The following is a 24,571-nucleotide window of genomic DNA, read 5'->3' on the forward strand; positions in this document are numbered from 1 at the left end:
AAAGTGTAAAAAATGTTTTAGATATTAAGCGGATGTCACATACAAGGAACCACTATGGACAAGAAATAAGTTTATATAGCAAATTAATTTTATGCAGATCTACCTTTATACAAGCTAACATTCCACAACATTTTCAATTTTAATATAATAAAAATATTCTAACTTACTGATATTCAATCTTCAAACAAGAAAGACCTTCAATTCCAAATACAGAACCTAGTTTAAAGATGACCTGTAGCCATAAAATACACAAAAATCATGAATAGGCTACCTTAGAGTAGAATTACATTTGTTAGAATTACATTTCTAACATTCCTCATCCTGCACACAGAATAGGCGATCAGAAGCTCCTTCTGAAAGTTGGAAGCATGTGCTATCCTGGGAATAGCAGAGTATACACAATACTGGTTGGACCCCCTGGCCTGGCACCTTTGAGACCCGAGCTGTCCCAAACTAGAGAGTTTGCCCCACCAGGAGAAGTCAGGCCACAGACCACCAGCCCTACTCCAGCCAACAGGGCTCTATGGCCCCATCTCCACTTCAGTCAGCGGGGCTCATTGAACCCAGGTAGCGGGTTTCCCTGTCTCCCACACCCACTCTCACCAGTGGCACTCTCTGCCCCCAGCTAGCAGGGCTCCCTTACCCCATGCCGTGGACTTGTTGGTTGTCAGCCCCAGATGCTGGTCCTGCCAGACCAGAGAATCCCAGACCAAAAAGGCTCAACCTCTACCTGTACATGAACTGGACTTTATCCACTGAGGATAAATGGTTAAATTACGTGCCCTTTAAAAAAAGGGCCACCACATTGTGCAGTATACTGGAAAGTAAAAAAAAACCACCTAAATTACTTCATATAGAACAGATCCATGAAGTATGATAGGCTTAAATCAACAGCATAGTGCATGCTGGAGCATATGCCAGGAATAAAACATTTAAGGAACCCGAAAAGGAGAAAAAACACTTGTTCACTTTTTTAGGGTGTTACGTGATCTTCAAAATTATGTATTTGTTTCTGGTTTTACATTTAAAAGTCACTCTCCCCTCTATTTTAAAGGAATCACTATCAATGTGGGCAGAAGTGAAAGGAAAAGGAGGGAACACAACTGTTAAGTTTTGTAGAACCAACACTACCCCCCTGGTGTTTTGATCCTGTTAATCAGAAATTCAACCTCAGCACTGTTTCAGAGTCTAGACTGTACTGGTTCCATAAATGCAGTGTGGAATTATGAAATACCACAAAACTAAATAATGGTTTTGTAAATTAAGGAGCTGTAACTGATTTCTTTTAGTATTTTAGGAATGGAAAAGGGCCAATAATATTTAAGGCAAAAATTTTCCAGCAGTGGAAACAAACAGAACATCCCGCAAGCTACTGAAATGCCTTTCTAAAATAACAGACTATCTATAAAAAAAATAAAGGAAATCTGGTTAAGCAAAACTGTAATCAACTATTATTTCAGGCAATAGTGTTAAGCTGCATATACTATCATCATTCCATAACTTTACAGGGACATGACAAGTCATCTAAAGTGACTTGTGTATAATACACACTTCTTCACTCACTTGGCAGGTGGCACAGAATATTGGGTCTCATACCAGCTGTTTGCTGAGGGTCCTCAGTGATATGGATTCAACCAGGCCCTGTCTAACGAGCTGGCATTCTGATGCTAGGGCCCTACCAATGTTATAACTGTGAAAAATGCACCTCTGACCCTGAAAGAAGCCCTTTCCTGTGAAATCTGATGTCTCCTTGTTCCTAGGAATGCCCCATCAAAGGCGGCTTCCTAGATCCAACTGGGAAAGGGAAGGATAGGAATTGTCCCTCCCCTGCAAACTGCTCTGGTGGTGGGAACCACCTTGGGGTGCCTCCTCCTCAAGACACTATCTGGGACTGGACAGCAACTTGAGGTTCCTGCAGTTAATTGAGAGGCAGTGGGGGCAGCACTTTCTGCAGCTATGCAGAGAAACAGCAAGTATTGTACCCCTCCCCCACCGCAGTCAGGACTATTAGTGAGGAGCCCCTACCTGGGGTGCGCCCAGCAGTACAGGGGAGATCAGACCCCTGTGGTTGCTGCCTTCTGAGTGTAGCTCCAGAGGCAACACAGAAGTGAGGGTGGTAATCCCATGACCTCCCTACAACAAGTTTCCAAAACACCCCACCCGCCCACCACAGTCTCTTTTTGGGTCGGGACCTCATGGTTACACCACTGTGAAAATTCATGTTTAAGAAACTAAAAGTATTAAATTGACCCATTTTCAAATCGTACGGTCATAAAATTGGCCATTATAAACCATGAATGTGGTAGGATCCTATTTATGACATAGCAGATGTAACAAAGGGTTACATGGGAATGAAGGAACATCAGCACGCCACTCTGATATTAACCACACCATTGCCTGAAGCTTATATTTGTTATGCCCCGCCCTCCTCTCACAACAGCAATGTAAAACATTTAATATCATTACACAGTATTACAAACATTTCTATTGGAATAAGTTTAGAACATCACTCAAGTAATAAATTCCTTTATATGCAGACTTGGGGGGGGGGGGGGGGGTGGAAGGCAAATTACCATATAGTAAATCTGTAAATATCTGAATCAGACAGAAGAACAGCCATACTGAGTTGACCAAAGGTCCATCTAGCCCAGTAATCTGTCTAAAGACAGTGGCCAATACCCGATGCCCCAGAAGGAGGGAACACAATAGGTAATCCTCACATGATCCCTCCTGTCATTCATTTCCAGACAAACAGAGGCTAGAGACACCATTCCTACCCATCTTGGTTATTGCTATTGATAGCTCTAACCCCCATTAATCTATCTAGCTTTTTTTGTTAAAGCCCTAGTCTTCTCCACATCCTCTGGCAAGGAGTTCCACAGATTGACTGTGCACTGAGTGAAGAAAAACTTCCTTTTGTTTTAAACCTGCTGCCTATTAATTTCATTTGGTGACTCCTTATGAGAGTAAGTAAATAACTTTTCCTTAGTCATTTTTTCCACACCAGTCATGATTTTATAGACCTCTATCATATCCCCCCTTAGTCTCTTCTTTTGCAAACATGTCAGTTGATACACGAACATTCATTTAGCCAAACTGACACTCAAATAATGCAAACAGTTCTGTAATATTTTTATTTAAAAAATAATTTATCCCATAAACAGCATGGATCATAATAGCAATCAATGCTGTTCACAACCTCCCTGAACGTGCAGGACATATACAACCAATCCTGAACCACTCCCTCCATGTCATGCACATTCTCAAAGATGAGGTCCAACAAATCCAAGAAGTCAATACAAGCTAGAAGAATAAGTTAATATTGGAGAAGGAATCTTATTGTTACTGTACTTGGTTAAGATGTTTAAATTATGTTTATTAATACTACAAATCCTAATTTCAAATCTTGTAAAATAAACTTAAGTATTTTGAACGTTGTGCAAAATCTTAATATAGATTGTAAACTTCCAACAGATTTCTTATGAGAATATAGCTGTCCATCTATTTTCAGTAATCTCAAAACAAGTAAGCATTTTGTATTTTTTCCTAAACTCCCATTTTACAAGTAATATTCATGTTCACAATTATACTGAAATCTTGATATCACAGGCCACTCCTATTTAAAGTGAAGACCTAGGAAATCAAACTGAATGATCAAGCTAAATATGGTATGCATACAAAAGTTGTATATTTTATATACTTTGACAAGTTCAACAAATACATCAAAGTGACATGAGGTAAACATACTCAATTTATTTTGTATGTTAGCTAGCTTCTACTCAGGACAGTTTACTTGTCAGAAAATTTCTGCTCGTCTTCAGTACTGGGGAGATTGACATTGGTGCAATCAATGCATCGGGTGTCTATTATGGATTCAGTGGTTTCACGCAGGGAGGCTGTTGGCTGCCCAGGAGCCAGCGTGCATGGGGAGTCTGCCTATAGCCATGAACATTAGCCCACACTCATTGATGAACCATGTGCATGGCTACACTTCCACATCCCTAGTGTCTATTTCGTTGGTCTAGTGAAGACCCACTAATAAAAAGGCAGAATAATTTCTGGTAGATTCCAGAACTTCACCTTTCCAAAAAGAGTAAGGTAAGTCAATAGGAGAGCATCTCTCATCAATACAATACAGCAAAGACACCACAGTCAGTCAACCTAAGCAAAATGAATAATGTAGCTGGAGTAGCGTAATTTAAGACTCGACTTTACTATTTGGTGGATCTACACTTCAGCGATAGATACACTGGTGGTCAATTTATCTTGTCTGTATAGAAGTGATAAATTGACACTCCAATACTCCACCAGGACAAGAAGAGTAGGAGGAACTAACAGGAGAGCATCAACTGTTAATCTTACTGCATGGAAGACACCGAGGTAAGTAGGTACGAGGTATGTCAACCTTAGCTATGCTATTCACATCGCTAAAGTTCTTTATCTTAGAAAGATGGGAGGCGGGAGAAGAAAATGGTATAGACCAGGCCTCAGACTAACTTACCCCAGTAGCGAAGACAAGCCCTCAAAAACTAGAGCAAAAAATTACAGTCCAGAAAAGATAGAAAAAAAAACTGAACATGAGCCTTTATATCACAGTTCCAGCTCTATTTTATTCACATTCCTGACTTCATGGCACTGCATAAATTGATATCGCGGCATTATCAAATCAATCATACTGTCAGCAACAAATCACTGAGTTTCTGCTCTAACAATCACTTGCTAAAATCATTGTAATACTATTATTAAATCATAAAGTTCATTAAGATTTTGATATTGCCCTAGGAGTAGACAACACCAACTATAATTCAGGCTACCCAAGAACTCCCAGTCTACGTGGCTTGAATAATTTAGTCAAACTGCTACAATTCAAGCTCAAATTTTCCAAGTTTGGTCTCAAGTCATAGAGCAAAGAATTTTTGCAAAGTCTGAACCAAAGAGACAGTCATTTTTTAAAACAAGTGAAAATTCTTTTTGCCACTTTGTTACCATTGCAATCCTGAGTAGAAAACTGGTAGGGTGAGAGTCCTTAAACCAGACATTATGTGAACTTTCTTTCTGGCATTTGTTTAAAAGTGTTTAACTCCTTTTGTGACACTGACAATAACTAAGAATTTTTCCTCCCTCCTCTTTCTAACACCCTTTCAGGCACTTGAAAAACTGCCTTTATGTCCCCTCAGTCTTCTCTTTTCCAAACTAAACAAACCCAATTTTCTGAGTCTTCTCTCATAGGTTATGTCTTTTACTCCATTGTTGCAACAATGTCACACTATTGACCCATATTTAGTTTGTGGTGCACTCTATTATAGGCAGAGACAGAGGAACAGACAAGAATATCAATGCTAGGATAGGGAAAGCAACAGCTCCATTCAAGACTCTGTGTCCCATCTGGAGTTCACAAATAATATCTGCAAAGAGGAAACTGTGAATCTTCAACACAAATCTGAAGAGTGTGCTCTTGTATGGATGTGAGACATGGCAAGCTAAAAAGTCTTCAAATCACAAGCTACAGACATTCATAAACGGATGCCTGAGGTACATCCTTCGCATCAAATGGCAAGACTCACAAATGAGGAGCTTTGGAACAGAGCAAGACAAAAAACACTTCACATTCAAATCAAGAGAAGAAAATAGGGATGGCTAGGCCACACTCTCAGAAAACCATCATCCAGCATAGTCTGTCAAGCTCTTACATAGAACTCACAAGGAAACCGCAAAAGAGGAAGATCTCAGACAACGTGGAGAAGATCTACTGAAACTGAAGGACAACAACTGGAGTACTCCTGGAGTCAGCTAGAAGTTTTGTCTCAAGTCAGAGTGCAGTGGAGGACACTTGTATATGACCTATGCTCCACTTGGAGTACAAAGGTTTAAGAAGACGACACTATGATCTAAGGATCCCTTTCTGTACAATTCCTTCCTAGACAGCCACTTCCCATTTTATATGCATGAAACTAACTGTTTTCATATTGGGAGTACTTTGCATTTGTTCTTAAACTTCATCCTATTTACCTCAGACCATTTCTCCAGTTTGTCCAGACCATTTTCAATTATGACCCTATCCTCTAAAGCACATGCAACCCCTCTGAGCTTAGATCACTGACAAATTTAATAAGTTTACTCTCTATGCCAATATCTAAATTGCTGATGAAGGTATTCAACAAAACTACAGGCAGTCCCCAGGTTACGTACAAGATAGGGACTGTAGGTTTGTTCTTAAGTTGAATCTGTATGTAAGTCGGAACTGGCGTCCAGATTCAGCCACTGCTGAAACTGACCGCCAGTTCTGACTTACATACAGAATCAACTTAAGAACCCCAAGAGTCCCCAAGTCAGCTGTTGCTGAAACTGATCAGCAGCTGATTCCAGGAAGCCCGAGGCAGAGCAACTCTGCCTCGGGCTTCCTGTACTCAGCACTGGTCAGTTTCAGCAGCGGCTAAATCAGGACGCCTGGGGCAGAGCAGCTGGGGTGCTGCTAGGTTGCTCCAGTAGCGCCCAGAGCGGCGCTGCGGGACCAACCGGCAGTGCCCCAGCTGCTCTGCCACAGGCGTCCAGAGAAAAGCCTAGTCTGCTGGGGGGGGGGGGGGCGGCGTACTATCTGGGCCCCCCCGCCCCAGCAGACCAGGAAGACGCGGGCGGCGGACCGAGACGCCCCGCGGCTGTCCCGCCGCCTGGGTCCTCCGCGGCTTTGCTCCCAGTCTCCCTGGTCTGCTGGAGACCAGCAGACCAGGGAGACGGGGAGCAAAGCCTCTGAGGACGCCAGCAGCGCGACAGCCGCGGGGCGTCTGGGCTGTCCCGCTGCCGGCTTTCCCCGCGGCTTTGCAAAGCCGCGGAAGCCACCAGCGGAGCAGCCCAGACGCGCCTAGGTTGCCCCGCTGCCCGAGCCCACCCCCGCGGCTTTGCAAAGCCACGGGGGCGAGAGGGGCGAGGGGGGGGCGCCTCAGGCAGCGGCTTTGCTCCGCGTCTTCCTAGTCTGCAGACCAGGGAGCAGCTTTTCTCGCCCGGAGTACACGGGCGGCGGGACCTCGAGGTCCCACAGTCCGTGTACTCCAGGGCAGCCCCGTTCGTAACTGCGGATCCGACATAAGTCGGATCCGCGTAAGTCGGGGACTGCCTGTAGTCCCAAAACTGATCCCAGCAAAACCGCACTTGTTATACCCTTCCAGCATGTCTGGAACCACTAATAACTACTCTGAGCCAGTTACATTCCCAGCTCATAGTAGCACCATCTAGGTTATATTTCACTAGTTTATTGATACGAAGGTAATGTGAGACTATATCAAATACTTTACTAAAGTCAAGGTATATCACATCTATTGTTTCCCCCTTCTCTACAAGGCTTGTTAACCTATCAAAAAACGCTATCAGATTGGTTTGTTCTTTACAAATCCATACTGGCTGTTACCTATCACCTCATTATTTTCCAGATAAATTCCTTAATTATTTGCTCCATTCTCCTTCCTAGCACAGAAGTTAAGCTGACTGGTCTTGTTTCCTGGGTTGTTGTTCTTTCTCTTTTTATAGATGGCCACTATATTTGCCCTTTTCTAGGCTTCCAGAATGTCTCCCGACTTCCATGACTTTTCAAAGATGATAGCTAATGTCTCAGATACTTCCTCCATCAGCTCCTTGAATATTCTAGGATGTATTTCATCAGGTCCTGGTAATTTAAAGACCTCTAACTTCTCTAAGTAATGTTTAGCTTCTTCTTTTTCCTATTATAACTTCTAAACCTCCTCCTTTTCTGCTTGCAGTCACCCTGTTAGTCATCCAGTCACCACCAACGATGGTGAAAATCAAAACAAATGGGAGCTGCATAGCTGGCGCTCAGAATCGGGGCAATGCATGGAGCTTCTCTAACTGTCCCTGGGCTCAGGGGGCCACAGGGACATGTCAGCCACTTCCAAGGCCTGTGCCAAGTGGACATGACATAGCCATCAGAGTGTTCCTTTTCAATTAGTTGTTCTAGACGAAAATCAGATGTCTGAAAACTCTACTACTGAAGGAGGCCTGTAGGAAATCGGCATTGAACGATGCCTGGAATGAATGGGGAGGAGGGCACTGATGAGAAAAATGAAGGTAGGAAGGGAAGGGGACTGAAGAAGAGAGGTTCTATAGCAGTGCTTATCTAATAATTCCATGGTCACCTCATCGGCATAGTGGCCAAGATCTGGAACTCCCCTCTGTCCACTAGATCAAATAAGGTTTTTTTTCCAGAACAGAATTACTATGTTTTGATGGATGTTTAAAAATTTTCCTGTTCCACAGTTTAGCATCTTTTATTGTTTAATATAGGAAAACAAATATTAATAAAGTGCTGCTGCTCTTCATGGCTACTTTTCTATGTTCTTATATTTCCAAGTTAAGTATTTATTAACTCTCATTCTTAATCATACAAGAATGTTGGAAAGTTTTCAGTTGCATTAAATTGAAGTAGAACAAACAAAATAGTGCATTGTTTTGGCCATGCTGCAGGCCCCACTCCCAGGCTCAAATTGAGGCTGTTCCTATTTGGTCCCCACAGTATCATTGATAACAGGTGCTAATTCAGCTTCCCTTTCACTCATCATCATGAAATGGGGATGACACACCTTCAGGCTGCATGTTCCAGGGGAAGATACAACGTGTAATATTCAGTTATTCTTTTGTTACAACTCTCAAGCAACTATGTACGGGTACAGGCCAAAAAATCCTGATAAAGTTCTCATTTGACCAGGCCAAAAATATTTCCATTTAAGTTGGTAATTTTAAGACTGTTTTAATGGAAACACATAATACATTGTGTAAGTCACTGTAAATGTAAAGTAACAGAGAGCTAGCTGTGTTAGTCTGATCTTGGTAAAACAAAAAAAGCAGTCACGTAGCACTTTAAAGACTAACAAGATGGTTTATTTGGTGATGAGCTTTCATAGGGCAGACCCACTTTTTCAAATCTGAAGAAGTGGGTCTGCCCCACAAAAGCTCTTAACCTAATAAACCATCTTGCTAGTCTTTAAAGTGCTACGTGACTGCTTTTTGTAAATTTAAAGATGTCACTCAAACAAGTGTAGCATCCTTCCTCAAGAGAAGCTATTGCCATGTGAGGCCAGTTCACACAAGGAAGCAGCCAATCCTAAATCTCTGGGGTAGGGACAAATTATTCACAAACAAATGTACTCTTGTTTCTATCTTGAACAGCAAGACAAAAGTGAAAATGAGTATCTTTTGCCTGAAGCTTGCCTTGAATTAACAGTGAATGGTAACTTAATAGAATGGTAACTTGATAAAAGAGTCAGGCTTCAGAAATATTCTTAATCCACTTCTTGAAGGTTTTGTCAATCAAATGCTGAAAATATTTAAGACCAAGTTGTTGACCTTGCTACCAGAGCATGTCATGAAATTAAGCAGATAGCTTTCAATGAAATAAGACAGCCTTTGCCTGACTGGAATACTCATCCCCATGGATCCATATTAGGATTTAATACGCAGTATACTGCTGATGGAAAAACTATCCACTCATGTTTGCTATGAAGCACATTACTGAGACACACACTTCTGAACACCTGATGATGATATTACTATTAAGTCAAACAGAAGATGGGGAAACAGGTAGTTTGCCTGGGAGCTAATTTATTACAGAGTTTTTCTTTGCTTTTCATGTTTTTGTAAGCAAGGCTGTCAACTCTCCCAACCAGATGCCATTTGTGGCAATGGTGTCCAGTCTGGGAGAGTTGGCAACCCTATCTGAAGAGGCTCACTGAAGGAAGATAATATGGACAGTGAGTGATCACCTGTTCTGACCTGCACAGGAAGTACCATGTTTGTCTCTCTCTCCCAGAGGATACAAGTAACATCATCTCTACAGAGTGCAAACTCGTCTCCATGTGGGAAGAGAAGGTTAAAGGAACAGAGGCCCAAGTATCAACCCTGCATTGCATCACAGAAAGTGAGGATTTCTGTATAGAAATCCATGTTTTATACTGCAGACACAGTTTATTGAACAATCAGAAAGGGCAGTGCAGAGAGGAGAGAAAACTGGCTGCATGTGATTACCAGAAGACAAAAAAGGAGAACCCATGTATTCTCAATGAAGATACAGATAAGAAGCCATTTTCAGGCTCTGCACAAGTATTATGGTGGAGAATGGTTTGAAAGAGTTATTCTAAACAAGGAAAAAGAGACCAACTCCATCAACCAGAAGGCAAGGAATGCATTGTCCTAGGGCTAGGGATTCCACAAACATCATTCCAAAGAGAATGAGACAAGTGGTGGTGGTCAGTGGCTCCCTTTTAAGGAAGGTAAGTCGTCCATCTGCAGTCCAGAGCAGCAAACCCTAGAAGTGTGCTGCTTGCCTAGAGCTAGAATCACGATGTGAGCGTGTGTGCCAAGACTGGTCAAACAATCAGATCACTTCCTCTTCCTACTTTTCTACATGAGCACAAATGATACTGTTAAGAATTACCTTGAAAGGGATCTCAGCAGACTACTTTGGGAAAAAGTATAAAGGAGTTTCAGATGCAAGTCACGTACTCCTGCATTCTCCATGTGGAAGGAAAAGGCTACCTAGGTACCAAAATAGTGATGCATCTTCTATAGCCCACCAGATCAGGAGGATGAGGTAGACAAAGCATTCTTTAGACAGCTTAACAGAAGTTTCCATGTTACAGGTCGTGGCTCTCATAGGGAACTTCAAATCACCCGACACCTGCACAGGAAGGGCAATACAGAAGCACGCAGAAAAATCCAGAAACATTTTGAGAGTGTTGGGGATAACTTCCTCGTTCAAGTGTGGGGAAAACAATCCTCTTGACTTGCTGCTCAACAGGGAAAAAGTAATAGCGGAAGTACAAATAGATGGAGATCTGAGTGACTATGATATAGTTGAATTCAGGAGCTTGACAAAAGGACAGCAGAAGGAACACAGACTCTGGACTTCAGAAAAGCAAACTGACTCCCTCAGGAAATTGAGGGGCACAATCACTTGGAAGGCTAGTAAGAGGGACAAAGTAGTCTAGGAGTACTGGCTGTATATTAAAGACACCATATTGAGGATACAGAAGCAAATCATCCTAAAAGTACAGACAGAACAGCAAATATGGCAAAACAACAAACATGGAATAACAGAAACCTTCCATAAGCTTAAAGATCAAAAGGAAGCATACAAGAAGTGATAACTTGGACAGATGATTAGCCAGAAGTACAAAAATATTTCTCAAGCATGCAGAGGTGTAATCATCAACACCAAAGCTAGCTGAAACTCCAATTATTCAAGTGATATGAAGGGTTTCTACAGGTATATTAACAACAAGGTGGTCTTGGAAAGTGTGGGACCTTCAGGGAATGAGGGAGCAAATTACAGATGATGTGGAAAAACCTGAAGTACTATCTTTTTTTTTTTGGCCTACATCTTCACAGACAAGGTTGGCTCCCAGAGTGCTAGACTGGGCAACACAGAACGGGAAAGAAGTGAGCAGCCCTCAATAGTGAAAGAACAGGTAAAGGACTACTTAGAGAAACTAGTATGTGCACAAATCCATAGGGCCAGATCTAATGCATCTGAGGGTGCTGAAGGAGTTGATGTGATTCAAGAGTCATTGACCATTATCTCTAAAAACTCATGGTGATCGGGGGAGGTTACAGACACTGGAAGAAGGCAAATATAGTTCGCATTTTTTAAAAGGGAAGGAAGGAGAAACCAGGGAATTACAGACCAGTGAGCTTCACCTCAGCTCCCAGAAAAATCATGGAGCAGGTCCTTAATGAACCCATTTTGAAATACTTGAAAGAGAGGAAGATGATTGGGTACAATCAACATGAATTCACCAAGGGCAAGTTATGCCTGACCAAGTAATTGCCTTTTATAATGAGGTAACTGGCTCTGTGGATATGGGTAAAGTTGTGGACATGATATACCTGAACTTAGCAAAGCTTTTGATACGGTCTCCCTCAGTATCCTTGACAGCAAGTTAAAGAAATATGGTTTGGATAAATAGATTAAGGAGGAAAGGAAGCTGGCTAAATCATCTGGCTCAATGGGGAGTAATCAATATCTCGAAGTCTAGTTGGCAGCCTTGGGGCTGGTTTTGTTCAACATCTTCATTAATGATCTGGGTGATGGGATGCATTGCATCCTCAGCAAGTTTGTGTCTGATACTAAGCTGATGGGAGAGGTAGACACGCAGGAGGGTAGGAACAGGGTCCAGAGTGACCTAGGCAAATTGGAGGATTGGGACAAAATAAATCTTATGAGGGGACTTGGGTGAGCAATTGATAGATGATGCAGGTAGGGAAACCACGGTTGTTTTCGGTTGAATAGTGCTAGTAGGGCACTATTAGGATCACTGTGGCTCAGTCTTCATGAATTTTGTTGATCACACTGGAGAGCAGGGGAGTCAGCGGAAAGGCATATAGAAGGGAAGCATGAAGACATCTCCCCCTCCAATCTTTTGCCTTGACCCACTCGGGAGCAGAAATGGTGGCATTTGTGGTTTAATGCTGTCTCAAATAAGTCTATAACTGTGAAATTCCATTGCCGGAAGACTGTAAGGATGATGTGGAGGCTGAATTCCCACTCAGACTGACCAGATGTTTCTCGGAACAGCCTATCTGCAGAGATGTTCTGTCAGCCTGGTATATATATTGCTGTTGGAGTTATGTCGTTCTTCAGGGACCAGTTCTAGAACCTGAATGCTTCCGCGCCTAGTGAGCGTGATCGGACAGCCGCTCTACCAATTGATTTAGAACATAAAGAGTGTGCTGTCCATGAGGAAAAGCAAAGTGACTCACCTTGGTGTAGTAACTGTCATTCTTCGAGTTGGTGTCCTCATGGGAGCTCCACTGTTAGTGCTGTTAGAGCCAGTTAGGAGCCATGCTGTAAGTTTCAGGGTGTCAATTTGGGGGTGTCGCAGAGAGCCGCCCTTCTGGGTTAGGAGATCCAGAAGTAATGGAAGCTGAATTGGCCTTAGACACGACATGCGATGGAGGAATGGCAACCAATGCTGGCAAGCCCATGCTGGAGCTATCAATATGATCATGACTGACTGATTTCAGTTTCTGTAGGACTTTGGGGATGAGGACTATGGGCAGAAGAGAGCCTCTCCAGTTGGTACGGAATGCATCTCCCAGGGATCTGGGGGCTAGACCGGCTCTGGAACAGTATTTGGGGGCAATTCCTGTTGTGGTAGGTCATGAAGAGATCTATCGTGGGAAAAACCCATCGTCGAAAGAGGTCGTGGAGAATGCCATCATGTAGTTCCCACTCGTGTTCCGTGGCGAAGTGCCTGCTGAGAAAATCCATGATGTCATTTGTGGTTCCAAGTAAGGAGGACACCACTGGTGTCATGTCATGGTGAATGCACCAATTCCAAAATCGGATTGACTCCGTGCAAACGGAATGAGATTGAGCGCCGCCGTGGCAGTTCACGTAGTACATGGCTGAGACATTGTGAGGATTCTCACGGTTGTACCGTGAATGCATGCACGGCAACTTTTGCAAGGGTTGAAAATGGCTCGTAATTCTAGAAGATTTAGATGGAGACAGGTCTCTGATGCGGACCATCATCCTTGGACAGAAATTGATTCCATATGTCCACCCCAACCCAGAAGAGAAGCATCTGTGGTGATATGCTGCTGTGGTGGTTGTTGTTGAAACAGAACCCCGGAAAGAAGGTTCATACGGCTCGTCCACCAGGTGAGAGAGAGAAGTACAGACTGTGGCGGACTCACTGATCTGTGTAGATCGTGTCTGGTGGGATCATACACGAGTGTCAACCAGTACTGAAGAGCCTGGAAGTGTAGTCTGGCATGGTGTACGACGTAAGTGGTGGTTGCGAAGTGATCCATAAGCCTCAGGCAGGTAATGACCTGAACAATGGGGCTGCCTTGGATTATCTGAATGACGTCTTGGATAGCCTGGAATCTTTGTAGGGGTAAGTAGGCCCTGGCTGTTCTGGAATACAGGCGGGCTCCTGTGAATTCCAGACCTTGCGTCAGATGCAAAGTGGACTTTGTTTGTTGACGAGGAGTCCCAGAGCTCAAAAAGTTTGTCTGGTATTGTGGATCATACAAAGGGTTTTGTCGGCAGTCCAGCCCTTGAGCAGGCAGTCGTTCAGATATGGGAAGATAACTCCTTGATGATGGAGGTAGGCTGCAATTTGAGAATACCCTGAGGGCAGAGAAGAGGCCCAATGGCAGGATCTTGTACTGATAGTGGTCCATGCTCACAACAAATCTTAAGAATCTTCTGCGTATCGGATGGATGAAGACGTGAAAGTAGGTATCCTGGAGGTCAAGGGCCACAATCCAGTTGTTGAAATCTAACCCAGGAATTATAGCAGCTAGGGTAATCATACAGAATCTTTGCTTGTGCAGAAATTTGTTCGAAAAGCAGAGGTCTAGAATGGGTTGCCATCCTCCCGACTTTCTGGGTCAGAAAGTAGTGAGAATAAAACCCTTTGTCTTTGAACTCCGTTGGGACTGGTTCTATAGCACCCAACGAGAGGAGATGGTTGACCTCGATAAGTAAAAAGGCCTTGTGAGAGGGTCCCTAAAAAGGGATGGGGCAGGAGTGGTGGAGGAAGGAATGGAAGTGAGAGGGATGGCATAACCTGATTGAACAATTTCCAGCACCCATTTGTCTGTAGTGATGTTGGTCCATTGATGGTAATAAGGCTTTAGGCGTTGATGGAAGAGTAGGGTGTGGTGATGGTTGCTGCTATGGAGAACTGTTTGCGAACCCCCGACCAAAGCATCAAACTTGCCGCTTGTTGTTCGATGTGTTCTGACCACGATTACCCATGTTCCATCGTCTCTGGTGTCTCTGTCACAAGCAGTGGTGGTTGAAATTCCTTTGCTGTTGTTGTTGCCATTGATGTCTTGCGTATGAATAATCGTACCAACATTGGAAAGGAGTGTATCTTTGCCATCTAAATGGGGGTGTATACATGCTCAATGTTCTGAGAGTTGTATGGGAATCTTTTGACGAACGTAGCACACTGTCCGTGTTTTCTGTGAACAGGTTTTCTCTATCAAAGGGCAGATCTTCTACTCTATTTTGTAATTCCTTTGGGACACCGGCTGCTTGAAGGAACGAAGCCCTTCGCATAACTACATCGGTAGCGACAGAATGGGCTGCTGTATCCTCCACGTCGCTGGTTATTTGGAGGGCTGTCCTGGCTGAGGTGAAGCCCTCCTGAACTAGGGATTTTAATATGGGTTTCTTGGTATCTGGCAGGTGGTCCATCAAGGGTGTTAGTTTTGAGAATATGTCAAAGGTGTGATTAGCGAGATGAACTGCATAATTGGCGATGTGGAGCATTAAAGTTGCTGAAAGAACTTTCCTTCCCAACAAGTCTAATCTCTTCGTGTCTTTGTCCAATCCTAGTTGTTTGTATTGTGGGGTCTTCGATCTCTGGTGTGCCGTTGTCCACAACCAAAGAATTTGGTTGGGGGATGGATGAAAAGAAATTCCATCCCTTTAGAGGGAACAAAATATTTCCTATCAGCTTTCTTATTCATTGGAGGTGCAGACGCTGGCGTATGCCAGATGTCTTCTGCAATATGCAGAATTGCGTCATCTAGGGGAATAGCCAATCTGGATCTGTGCTGAGATTGAAGGTTCCTAAAAAGGCGACGATGGTTGCCCTTCATCTCTTGCAGAGGTATTTCTTGACTGACCACAACACATTTAAACAGCTCCTAAAACTGTTGGAGATCGTCTGGTGGAGAAACGTCCCCTGGGATGACAGCTTCATCTGGAGAAGACGACTCGACAGGGGATACCTCTGGTGGCTGGTCATCGAGGCGAGTGTATTCCAGTTCTGAAGGGGGGGGGGAACGTAGTTCTCGGTGGTCGTGTAGTGGGAGCCGGAGTTAGGAATCGTCTAGAAGAGGCACAATCACAGCAGAATCGTCCATGAGACCTGGACCTGTGATGATATGAGGACCTGCTGCAAGAATCATAGCTCAAGGGCTCATCGTGGTGATATAATCTGTCCAGCAGTGAGCAGGCTTCACAGTAAGTATACCTGGTATGCTCCCAATGATAGTGGTTGTAAGGGGGTATAGAGGAGGCAGGTGAGATGGACCAGTGAAGGTGGTGGTATCCCCTATAGTGAGGGTCCGAGTCGAGGAAGAGAGATGGTAATGATAGGTTACCATTCAGTGGAGACTGATGATAGGTTTGCCAGCTGCTGAGGTAAGGTGGGGAGCAAGGTGCCGAGCACAGTGCCGGTGGAGATAAGGACGGTGCCAGCGAGAAGCGGAGCGAGGGAGAACGGCTCCGAGACAGAAGAGTCTGCAGCGTCAGTCTATCAGTGCTGCTTCTAGCCTGGTGCGGCACTGGTGCCAGCGCCAGCTGTGCCGGCATGGATGTCAGCGCCGGTTGAGTCTCTGGTGCTGGCGCAGTCCCTAGTGCTGCTGTTGCTGCTGGTGCCGATGAGGCTCTCAGCGCTTCTTTTGCTCCCGGTGCCAGGGGGCTGGGCACAGGCATAGTGTGCTGCATGCCCCATCTTTGCCGGCTTAGGTGCCGCTGCTGTTTTGGAGCATGGTTTCGCCATGCCAGAGTTCCCGGCTTGTCTCCGGAGCTAACCCTGCCTTGGTAGTCTGCAGGCAGAGATCTAGTGGGAGACGCTTACGGTCTCTAGGGAGAAGCAGCCCTGTGTTTCACGGGCTGGTTCTTGGAGACAGGAGCAGGATGCAGCGGCTGCTTTATCAAAAAGAAGCATCTGCAGCCTCATGTCCCTGTCTCTTCTGGCCCTTGCAGTAAGTTTACTGCAATGCTGGCACTTCTGGGGAACATAGGCTTCTCCCAGAAATCTTATGCAGGATGGGTCACTGTCCAAGGCAAGCACTGCCTCCCAACAAGTAGCGCATTTTTTTAATCCAGGCAACGGCATGGTAAGTAATATGCTGTAGCGAGAGGCTTTTTTTTTTTTTAAACAAGTCGTACGGAATAAAGAACTACGTACAACTGTGGGAGAGGAGAAGAACGGGGTACTGAACTTGGGAGTGAAATTATCTACTAATCTACAACAAGTTTGGGTTTTTTTTGTAAATGAGCAGAAGGAATAAGAATGGGAGAGAAGGAGGCGAGAACTAGGCACAGGATAATTTCACTATAGGACGAGTCAGTGAGGAGAAGAGCGCAGTTCCCTCTGTCTGCAGCCTGAGGTGGTCAAGAGGACCTGGCAGGAGCCGGACTGTGCATTCAGTCAAAAGAGCGTGAGCACCGCAAGACACCACGGCGCATGCACAGTCGAGCGGGGTACTGCTTCTGGAAATATCTCCTTTCTGTGGCGCCAGGGCAAGCCCAGCACCAACAGTGGAGCACCCACGGGGACATCCTCAAAGAAGAACTTATGGTTCTGCCTCAAATGTGGGGAAGGAAGCATGCACATGTGTTGTGGATAGCCCTTTTGGAATTTGGAGGGGCAGTTGCAGGAGTCTTCCAGATGGTTCATGGGAAGAGCGATTTTGGATAAAGCTGATGTATGCAAAATGTCCACAATGCCTGTCAACCCAATCACTGGTGAATACAGGAAAATCGGGGGCAGATCCAACTGCCAGGTCCTTCTACCAAAGGAACTGCAGCTATGCAGGTTTGAACAGTCCCTGTATCTTCCAGCTTGTCAGTACCAGGGGCTGCAGAGCATTAGGCAGCAGTGTTTCCTGTGTGTCTGAGTGAGGGGCATGCCTTTTGAAGCAGTACCATGCTGATGTTTGCCTAGACACCATTAGTGCCTCTGAGCCTACAGTGTCCTTGGCTTCTTTGGGTTTGCTGTTACTGCAGCTCCCAGTGCTGACAGTCATTGCTAGTGTTAGCTACCTGCCTGTAAAATGGCTCTTTCTGGTCAATTCTTGCAGTGAGCATGAAGGTCTTTCTCTTAAAATGATGTTTGGCAGGCTGCTCTGAAGTGGGGCTAAAGAAGGGGCATGTCCTGAGTTTTGTATTTGAATTGGAGTCTCAGACTTTCCATAAGGAGGAGTCTAAGCTGCAAGTCTCTAGCTCCTCTTGTTAGAGCCATAAGCCCGAGGCAATATTGGCAATTCTGTAAGATGTGTGCTTCATCAAGGCAAGGAACACACTGTCCAGGTCGGTCTGAAACAGGAACTGCGAGCTTGCAGGTGAGGCAGTGTTTAAAGCCTGGGGAAACCAGGCATTCCTGTCAGGGACTTTCGCCCTCAGGAATGCTTTGTATGCCGAGGATTGCTGAAGGTCTCCATAGCCAGTAGCTGCAATTCAAGGGAGAAAAATGGTTTTGTATTTTTTCCTCACCCTCTTCCCTCCCCCACCCCCAACACAGAGAAAGGAAAAAGGAAAGGAAGCTAGCAATTAGCTAGCTAGGAACTAAGTAACAACCAAACTTACTACAAAATACAGCGAAGCCTTGCTATGTGCTCCAACTTTTGGATCAGGGCAGTAGAGAAGGAGATGAGTGGGGGCTGGTCACACAGCATCAGTTAACTGCTAGGATAAATAGTAAAAAACAGGGACCACATACGTGCAACCCAACAGAGCATGTTATCAAAAGTCTCTGGCTACAAGAACAGGGGTGCATGAAAACTTAAAATGGAGCACTCACAGGGACAGCACTCAAAGAACCAAGAGTTTTACAATAATTGGCTAAGAAGCTCTCTGAACCAGTGATCATTTTTAAGAAATCTTCATTTCAATGACATTCTGGAGGACTTCAATAAAACTAATACGTTGATATTTAATAGTGCTGCAGGATGACTGATAACTATAGACTACTTAGCCACATCAGTGTCCAGCAATATCATGGAAAGTCTGACATGCAAAAGGTAAAAATTAAGATAACTGTGAATCAAGTCAATGTCAGAAAAAACAGGTCTCAGACAAGCTTCCCATCTTTTTTTGATGAGATTACAAGTTTGACAAAAATAACTTTGCTGACATAAATGCCTTATAGAAAATATAACTCAGAACCATATAAAATCCTGATGAAAGATCAGCATTACACAAAGTCAATGTAAAGTATATGAAGAGTTATAAACAAACTGATAGATCTCAAAAAGCAATTGTGAACAGTAAATTAACACTGAATGGGGACATTTTGAAGCGGGTTTTACAGTGATCTGTTCTTCACACAATGCTATCCAATAAATTGAATTATTTGGAAGAAAATATAAGATTATTTCTGGTAAAATTCACATATGACAAACTGGAATAATGGTAAACAACAGTAAGAACAATGAATTATATAGTGCAATACATGGCACTTATGACCAGGCATTTAAGTACAGACAAATACAAGGTCATACATACAGGGAAAAAATAATATAGGTCATGCTTTCAAAATAAGAAACTGTATCCTGAAAAGCAGCAACTTGGAGAAAGATTTAAAGCTCATAAAGGATAACAAACTAAACATGAATTCCCAATGTGATATTGTTGCTAAGAAGGTAACATGATTCTTGAATCCACACACAGGAGAACAAACAGCACAATTGAAGAGGTGTTATCTCTGAATAACAACATTACTGAACTACTGTGTTCCATTCTGGTATCCGCAATTCAAAAAGGATGTTGAAAAATTTGAAAGGATTCAGAAAATATAGTACAACCTCAAAATTACAAACACAGGAATGTTCATAATTCAGAAATGTTCATAACTGAACAAAACATTATGTTTGTTCTTTCAAAAGTATACAACTGAACATTGACTTAATACTCGAAACTTTACTATGTTGAAAAATTCTGCTTTCCCCTGTCTGCTGAGGCCTCATTATATACTTCGTGTTCCAAACTGGATGTATGGTTGACTGCTCAGGTCTGTAACTATGATGTTCTATTGCAATTACCAAGAATAATTAAAGAGGCTTATGATGTGCTAACAGTTAAGAGCAAATCTGATTACAATGTGAAAGAACCTCCACAGAGAAAAGATGCAGAATAAAAAGGGGCTCTAAACTAGCATACAAATAGCATAACAAGATTTAATGGTAGGAAGTTGAAGCTAAACTAATTCAAACTGGAGATAAGGTACATTAATATATTAAGTAGTAAGGATAATTAGTCATTGGAAAGAACTTACCAAAAGATTATATAGCTTCTTCATCGCTTGAATCCTTAAAATAAAGAATGCCTAAAATAAAATGCTTCAAACTCACCAAAAAAAATTGCATTTGATACAAGATTTAGTAAGTGAACATTTCATGCTTGTATGATGCAGGAAGTCCCTTCCAGCCTATGGATCTACCTACTCATTTCACACAGGTATACTAAGACTTTAGATGCTTTTACTTATTAACAATTCAAATCACCTGAAGGAGAAACCTAGAATTGTGAACAGTTCTACAGTATTCAGAATCCATTATCAGCCTCTTGAACAGACCAGCTCTCCCTCCATGGCACTTTCAAACCATATGGTCTGTATTAGGAGCAACATGCCAATCTTCACTGCACTTAATGTTTGAATTATCAAAATACTCAAGATGTAATTCTTCTGAACAAAAAAATTGCTAGAATATTTACAGATGTAGATTAATAACAACACTATGACATTTACTAATGTTTTATGAAAGGGGATTATTTATAGTAAAGATGTTAGCACATCATCAACTAAACAAGTAACCAATATGCCTGGGCTTATCTGTTAATTATATTGACTACATGCACTGCCTCCCCTGCCTTGCTGTCTCTATATCAGAGACAGCAGAGGGAGGAGGAGCCAGTACCCATGGGGAGTCAGCTTTTAAGCCAGCTCCCTGTACATTCCAGTTTTCATGGAGATGCCTGCCCCCAACTTGCTGCCTCACACAGAGGCAGCAGCACAAGGGGGGGACAGGTAGGAGCCAGTGCTGGGGAGAGCTGCTTTAAAACGGGGGGGGGGGGGAGAGATAAGAAAGGCAGGCAGGAGCCAGTACATGTGGGAAGCTACTTTCAAGCCAGCTCTGCACAAATAGTGGCTCCCACAGACCCACCTGCCCCCTCATGTTGCTGCCTCTTTATCAGAGGCAGCGGAGGGGTAGGCAGGAGCCAGCTCCTCCCTTCCCCCCCTGAATACTGGCTCCCAATGTGTAAATGTGTGACAGCTAGAATTTCCAGCAGTTACATGTTTACACAAATAAACGATAATTAACATCCCTAGTTTATAGCTAAATAGAGGATAAATGGACAAAGAAATCTAAGTCAATTGTTTGGTGGCACTGAACTATATCATTGTAAAGTTTATTTTTAGATCATTACACTCTGAATTTGCGATATGTAGGCTTTGCATAATTTTACTTTAATTTTGACATACTATCGATGTTTAGGTAGTTATTCAATTATCAATTTAAACTTTCAGTTGAAAAAGTTATGGGGCATCTGTTTTCTGCCCCCACCCCAACCCCCCCAGGCTCCTGCTTGATCTAAGGACACCTGAGTTCTGATTTTGCTACTGTCAACCTCTCCCCTCCCCCATCCCTGCAGTTCCTGCCAGAGCTCAGGACTTCTGTTCCCTCCTCATCTCATTGCTTCTGCTCCAGCTCAGGATAACTGGACTCTGGGATTGCTGCTGCTGTTGCTCTCTTCCCGCTCCTGCCTCTGCTGCAGTTCCTGCCCAGGCACTGGGCACCTGAGCTCTGAGCTGCTGCCCCCTCTTAGTAGCTCTGGCCAGGGTTAGGGGATATCCAGGCTACAGCTGAGATTCAGGGCTTCCACCCAGTGTGGCTTCTTCCTGGGCATAGTGGGCTGCCACTAGGGCTTTCACCCTTCCCCCCTCCAGCCTCTGACTGAGTTCCAGGTTTTCCTCCCTTTCCATGCTCCATCCCTTGTGGCACCAGCTGGGGCTTAGGATGCCTGGGCTCAGGACATCAGCCTCCATGGCTCCTGTTAGGGCTGAGACACCAATTCTCAATTTGTTCAGGGCCTATGAGGTAATCTACCACTTGCCCTAAGTCTCACTAGCAGTTAGGAACTCCTGTAGGGGCCTTTGCAGGAGCACTGGGAAGATCACACTTACCTCCACCTCTAGGAACCTCCTCCAGCTGCAGGCAAGTCCACAACTGCTGCCTTCAGAACTAAGCTCTGCAGGCCACACAAAAGTAAATATGACAACTTTGTAACCCTCCTACAATAGCTTTAACTCCCCTTATAATCCTCTTCTGAATCAAGACACTCCCCCAGTTACAGTGCCATGAAATTTCAGATGTAAAAGTCTGAAATAATAAAACTGACCAATTTTAAGATCCCACGGATGTGAAATTGATCAAAGTGAACTGTGAATTTGATAGGGCCCAAATCATTTAATGTGTGTACAGTGAAAAAAATTAGCTCTTCCAAGCATACATGTTTAAGAAATGTTTTTTTTAAAGAGGAGTTTTTAAAGTGTTGTTAGTAGGGATTTAATGTTAACAGAAATGCACTGAAACAAAACGGAGACTGAATCTAAAAGGACAATCCAAAATGGAGTTGCGGTGCATGATGGGACTTTAAAATGGAACCCAAGAGACTGTGAGGACTTTTGCCACCAAAAACACCCTCTGCATATGGCACATGTCCATGCACACCGCACCAGTCGTCTGCGCCCAGCACCACGTGTTTGCACACAGCACCATGCCCTGCTTTGCACTCAAGACCATTGGAGTTTCCTGCCTTGGATTCTATAAAACCTAGAAGTCTGAGGAGATCTGGTCGGCAGTTTCTCACTACACCTGGAGAAGGAGTCGTGTCACAGAGGAGACCGTGGTGAAGGCCCAGTCTTACCTGCCTGGTTCTACTCCTGCCGCCCTCAGGGTGCTTCGGCCCACACTGTGGTGAAAGCCCAGTATTGTGATCCCTCGCTACCTGATATCCGACCCTACATCATCGGGACCGTATAGAGTCTCCGGCATCAGCTGTGGTGAAGGCCCTCCTGGTGTTTTTAAACCGCTCTTTGGTTACAATCTACAAGCCGTGCGTCTGTCAGCCGTGCAAGCAGAGGCTAACATCACCTCAAACGTCTCTACTTCACCAAGGACACCTCAGTGCCCCTCCCCTGACAGCTACCTTAGCTAAAGGGTTGCAGGTCCTGAACATCAGCTGCCTCTGACAGACTGAGTATAACATCAATTATATCGTTCCTGTCCTTTTATTTTCAGAGGGTGAGGGATCGGTCATTGATTTAGTGTTGTGTTTATTACCTATTGTATTCAATACAGTTTTGCATTTCTCAAACATAAAGATCAGAGCCTGTGTTTATTAACATCTGAGAGATCCGCTGGTGATAGATACAGTGGCTTCGAAGCTGGATCTCCTTCTGGGACAAAGGCATTTACCACCTAGTTAGCAGGGCCAGTCTAAATTGGTTTACTAGTGCATCTTTGCTGGTAACACTGTGCTATTAAAACATTATTGCAGATTCTCCTTTTCTCTGAAATCTGGCCGTCATTGAGATTTGACACAGAGAAAACATCTAATTAAAAATAAAAGATAACTTTCATAAAAACGGCTGTACTGGGTCAGACCAAAGGTCCATGTAGCCCAGGAGCCTGTCTGCCGACAGTGGCCAATGCCAGGTGCCCCAGAGAGGGTGAGCCGAAGACAATGATCAAGTGATTTGTCTCATGCCATTCATCTCCAGCCTCTGACAAACAGAGGTCAGGGACACCATTTCTATCCCCTGGCTAATAACCTTTTATGGACCTAACCTCCATGAAATTATCTAGCTTCTCTTTAAATTCTGTTATAGTCCTAGCATTCACAGCCTCCTCTGGCAAGGAGTTCCATAGGTTGACTACGCACTGTGTGAAGAAGAACTTTCTTTTATTAGTTTTAAACCTGCTACCCATTAACTTCATTTGGTGTCCTCTAGTTCTTCTATTATGGGAACTAATAAATAACTTTTCTTTATTCACCCTCTCCACACCACTCATGATTTTATAGACCTCTATCATATCCTCCCTTAGTCTCCTCTTGTCTAAACTGAAAAGTCCTAGTCATTTTAACCTCTCTTCATATGGGACCCGTTCCAAACCCCTAATCATTTTAGTTGCCCTTTTCTGAACCCTTTCCAAGGCCAAAATATCTTTTTTGATGCGAGGAGACAACATCTGTACACAGTATTCAAGATGTGGGCGTACCATACATAGTTTTATACAGGGGCAGTAAGATATTCTGTGTCTTATTTTCTATCCCTTTCTTAATAATTCCTAACATCCTATTTGCCTTTTTGACTGCCGCTGCACACTGTATGGAAGATTTCAGAGAACTATTCACGATAACGCCAAGCTCTCTTTCCAGATTTGTTGTAGCCAGATTAGCCCCCATCATACTGTACGTATAGTTGGGGTTATTTTTTCCAATGTGCATTACTTTACACTTATCCACATTAAATTTTATTTGCCATTTTGCTGCCCAATCACTCCACTAACCTATTTGACTAAAATATTGGTTAGCTACTTGAATTCAGGCATCTATTCAGCAAAGCTCCAAAAATTCAAATATTCAAGCTCTGATCAAACATTCAAACATGCTTACCCGTATGCATTTTCATAAAGCAAACATGTATGTTTACAGGATTGGAACCACACTGATTCCCAGATTAATCCCTCTGAATCTTGGATGGCTAAAGAGAATGAGTGCATGGAAATGGAAATTGCCACGTCCAGTGCA

General features: G+C 43.7%; 1 protein-coding gene across 3 annotated transcripts in view; it reads right to left on the reverse strand.

Moving 5' to 3' along the window:
• Positions 1-24,571, reverse strand: part of JMJD1C (jumonji domain containing 1C) — a 389,891-nt gene that overhangs the window by 306,262 nt on the left and 59,058 nt on the right. The gene's annotated exons all lie outside the window — the stretch shown is intronic.

The sequence above is a fragment of the Pelodiscus sinensis genome, chromosome 8 (genome assembly GCF_052426305.1).
Source record: "Pelodiscus sinensis isolate ZL-2025 chromosome 8, ASM5242630v1, whole genome shotgun sequence".
Lineage (NCBI taxonomy): Eukaryota > Metazoa > Chordata > Testudines > Trionychidae > Pelodiscus > Pelodiscus sinensis.